Consider the following 5173-nt stretch of genomic DNA (forward strand, 5'->3'; position numbering starts at 1 on the left):
AATCGTGTGTTGGGCAGCCCCCATACCTTAAGTATATATAGGGGGAGGGGGCTGATCCCCTTCTAGGGTTCCCACCCAAAGGGGTGCGGTAACCCCTGATCCCATCTAGGGTGGCGGCCACAAGGGGGAGAGGGGGAGGCGCACCTGGGGTGGGCCTTAGGGCCCATCTGCCCTAGGGTTTGCCCCCTCCCCTCTTGGAGGCGCCTTGGGCCTTGGTGGGAGGCGCCCCAGCCCACCTAGGGGCTGGTCCCTTCCCACTATAGGCCCATGTATGCCTTCGGGGCCCGTGGCCCCTCCCGGTGGACCCCCGGACCCCTTCGGTGGTCCCGGTACACTACCGGTGATGCCCGGAACACTTCCGATGGTCAAAACCATATTTCCTATATATCAATCTTTACCTCTGGACCATTCCGGAACTCCTCCTGACGTCCGGGATCTCATCCGGGACTCCGAACAACATTCGGTAACCGCGTACATACTTTCCCTATAACCCTAGCGTCATCGAACCTTAAGTGTGTAGACCCTACGGGCTCGGGAGTCATGCAGACATGGCCGAGACAACTCTCCAGTCAAGAACCAACAGCGGGATCTGGATACCCATGTTGGTTCCCACATGCTCCATGATGATCTCATCGGATGAACCACGATGTCAAGGATTCAATCAATCCCGTATACAATTCCCTCTGTCTATCGGTACAATACTTGCCCGAGATTCGATCGTCGGTATCCCGATACCTTGTTCAATATCGTTACCGGCAAGTCTCTTTACTCATTCCGTAACACATCATCCCGTGATCAACTCCTTGGTCACATTGTGCACATTATGATGATGTCCTACCGAGTGGGCCCAGAGATACCTCTCCGTTACACGGAGTGACAAATCCCAGTCTCGATTCGTGCCAACCCAACAGACACTTTCGGAGATACCCGTAGTGCACCTTTGTAGCCACCCAGTAAAGTTGTGACGTTTGGCACACCCAGAGCACTCCTACGGTATCCGGGAGTTGCACAATCTCATGGTCTAAGGAAATGATACTTGACATTAGAAAACCTTTGGCATACGAACTACATGATCTTGTGCTAGGCTTAGGATTGGGTCTTGTCCATCACATCATTCTCCTAATGATGTGATCCCGTTATCAACGACATCCAATGTCCATGGTCAGGAAACCGTAACCATCTATTGATCAACGAGCTAGTCAACTAGAGGCTTACTAGGGACATGGTGTTGTCTATGTATCCACACATGTATCTGAGTTTCCTATCAATACAATTCTAGCATGGATAATAAACGATTATCATGAACAAGGAAATATAATAATAACCAATTTATTATTGCCTCTAGGGCATATTTCCAACAGTCTCCCACTTGCACTAGAGTCAATAATCTAGTTCACATCGCCATGTGATTAACACTCACAGGTCACATCGCCATGTGACCAACATCCCAGAGTCTACTAGACTCAATGATCTAGTTCACATCACTATGTGATAAACACTCAAAGAGTTCTGGGTTTGATCATGTTATGCTTGTGAGAGAGGTTGTAGTCAACGGGTCTTGCCATATTCAGATCCCTATGTATTTCGCAAAACTTTATGTCATATCGTAGATGCTGCTACCACATTCCACTTGGAGCTATTCCAAATTGTTGCTCCATTATACGTATCCGGTATCTCTACTCAGAGCTATCCGGATAGGTGTTAAGCTTGCATCGACGTAACTCTTTACGTCGAACTCTTTATCATCTCCATAACCGAGAAACATTTCCTTATTCCTCTAAGGATAATTTCGACCGCTATCTGGTGATCCTCTCCTAGATCACCTTTGTACCCTCTTGCCAGACATGTGGCAAGGCACACATCAGGTGCAGTACTTCAGCATGGCATACCGTATAGAGCCTATGACAAAAGCATAGGGGACGACCTTCGTCCTTCCTCTTTCTTCTGTCGTGGTCAAGCTTTGAGTCTTACTCAACTTCACACATTACAACTCAGGTAAGAACCCCTTCTTTGACTGATCTATTTTGAACTCCTTCAAAAACATGTCAAGGTGTGCGTTCTTTGAAAGTATCATCAGGCGTCTTGATCTATCTCTATAGATCTTGATGCCCAATATGTAAGCAGCTTTATCCAGGTCTTCCTTTGAAAAACACTCTTCAAACAACCGTTTATGCTTTCCAGAAATTCTACATTATTTCAGATCAACAATATGTCATCCACATATACTTATCAGAAATGTTGTAGTGCTCCCACTCACTTTCTTGTAAATACAAGTTTCTAGCAAACATTGTATAAACCTAAAAGCTTTGATTACTCCATCAAAGCATATATTCTGACTCCGAGATGCTTGCTCTAGTCCATAGAAGGATTGCTGGAGCCATCATACATTTTAGCATCCTTAGGATCGACAAAACTTTGATTGTATCACATACAACTTTTTCTTACGAAAACTGGTAAGAAAACTTGTTTTTGACATCCATTTGTCAGATTTCATAATCGAAAAATATAGCTAATGCTAACATGATTCCGACGGACTTAAGCATCGCTACAGGTGAGAAATTCTCATCGTAGTCAACTCCTTGAACTTGTGAAAAGACTCTTTCCCACAAGTCGAGCTTCATAGACGGTAACATTACCACCCACGTCCGTCTTCTTCTTAAAGATCCATTTATCTCAATGGCTTGCCGATCATTGGGCAAGTCCACCAAAGTCCATACTTTGTTCTGATACATGGATCCTATCTCGGATTTCATGGCTTCTAACCATTTGTTGGAATACGGGCCCACCATCGCTTCTCCATAGCTCGTAGGTTCATTGTTGTCTAACAACATGATATCTAAGACAGGATTACCGTACCACTCAGGAGTAGTACATATCCTTGTCGACCTACGAGGTTCGATAGCAACTTGATCTGAAGCTTCGTGATCACTATCATTAACTTCCTATTCAACAGACGTAGGCACCACAGAAAACATCTTTCTGTGTTGCATCACTTTCTGGTTGAAATAAAGGTTCGACAACCTCATCAAGTTCTATCTTCCTCCCACTCAATCCTTTCGAGAGAAACTCCTTCTCGAGAAAGGACCTGTTCTTAGCGACAAACAATTTGCCCTCGAATCTGAGATAGAAGGTATACCCAACTGTCACCTTTGGGTATCCTATGAAGATGTGTTTGTCCGCTTTTGGGTTCGAGCTTCTCCGGCTGAAGCCTTAAGCATCGCAGCCCCAAACATTAAGAAACGAAAATTTTGGTTTCTTGCCAAACCATATTCATACGACGTCGTCTCAATGGACTTAGATGGTGTCCTATCTAAAGTGAATGCGGCTGTCTCTAACGCATATCCTCAAAATGAAAATGGTAGATCGGTAAGAGACATCATACATCGCACCATATCTCATAAGGTTCGATTATGACGTCCGGACACACCATTACCCTGTGGTGTTCCAGGTGGCTTCAACTGTGAAACAATTCCACAATGTCTTAAGTGATTGCCAAACTCATAACTCAGAAATTCTCATCGATCAGATCGTAGGAATTTGATCTTGTTATGATGGTTCTTAACTTCACTCTGAAACCGCTTGAACTTTTCAAATGTTTCGGACTTGTGCTTCATTAAGTAAATATACCTATATCTACTCAAATCGTCAGTGAAGATGAGAAAATAGCGATATCCACCGCACGCTTCAATTCTCGTTGGATCACACGCATCAGCATGTATGATTTCCAACAAGTCACTTGCCTGTTTCATTGTACCTGAAAACGGGGTCTTAGTCATCCTGCCCATGAGGCATGGCTCGCATGTGTCAAGCGATTCAAAATCAAGTGACTCCAAACATCCATCGACACGGAGTTTCTTCATGCATCTTACGCCAATATGACCTAAGCGGCAGTGTCACAAGAAAGTGGTACTATCTACATCTTTTGGCGTGAACATGTGTATTACCACGACCGAGATTCACTGAACCATTCACATAGGGTGCATGACCATGAAAGGTATTATTCATGTAAATAGAATAACCATTATTCTCTAACTTAAATGAATAACCGTATTGCAATGAACATGATCTAATCATATTCATGCTCAACATAGACACCTGATAACATTTATCTAGGTTCAATACTAATCCTGAAGGCAGATGGAGCGTGCGATGGTGATTTCATCAACTTTGGAAACACTTCCAACACACATCATCACCTCGCCCTTAGCCAGTCTCCATTTAGTCCGTAGCTTTTGCTTCAAGCCACCAATAATAGCAACTGAACCAGTATCCAATACCCAGGTGCTACCAGGAGTACTAGTGAGGTACACATTAATAACACGTATATACTTTGTTGAAGTTGCCAGCCTTCTTATCTACCATGCATTTGGGGTAATTCCGCTACCAGTGACCGTTCCCCTTACAATAGAAGCACTTAGTCTCGGGTTTGGGTTCAACCTTGGGTTCCTTCACTGGAGCGGCGACTGGTTTGCCATCCATGAAGTTTCCTTCTAGCCCTTGCCCTTCTTGAAACCAGTGGTCTTGTTAAACCATCAACACTTGATGCTCCATCTTGATTTCTACCTTTTGCGGTCTTAAGCACCGCGAACAGCTCCGGGATCAACTCCATCCCTTGCATGTCATAGTTCATCATGAAGATCTAGTAGCTTAGTGATAGTGACTAGAGAACTCTATCAATCACTATCTTATCTGGAAGTTTAACTCCCACTTGATTTAAGTGATTGTAGCACTCAGACATTCTGAGCACATGCTCACTAGTTGAGCTATTCTCCTCCATCTTGTTGGCAAAAGAACTTGTCAGAGGTCTCATACCTCTCAATACGGGCATGAGCCTGAAATCCCAATTTCAGCTCTTGGAACATCTCATATGTCTTATGGCGTTCAAAACATCATTGGAATCCCGATTCTAAGCCGTAAAGTATGGTGCACTAAACTATCAAGTAGTCATCAGGATGTGTCTGTCAGGTGTTCACAACATCCACAGACGACGTTGTAGGGGTTTGCACATCGAGCGGTGCATCAAAGACGTAAGCCTTCTGTGTAGCAGTGAGGACACTCCTCGGACTACGGACCCAGTCCGCATCATTGCTTACAATATCTTTTAACTTGGTCTTTCTCTAGGAACGTATTGAAACAGGGAGCTACAATGTGAGCTATATATCTATAACATATT

The sequence above is a fragment of the Triticum dicoccoides genome, chromosome 6A (genome assembly GCF_002162155.2).
Source record: "Triticum dicoccoides isolate Atlit2015 ecotype Zavitan chromosome 6A, WEW_v2.0, whole genome shotgun sequence".
In the NCBI taxonomy this organism is placed as follows: Eukaryota; Viridiplantae; Streptophyta; class Magnoliopsida; order Poales; family Poaceae; genus Triticum; species Triticum dicoccoides.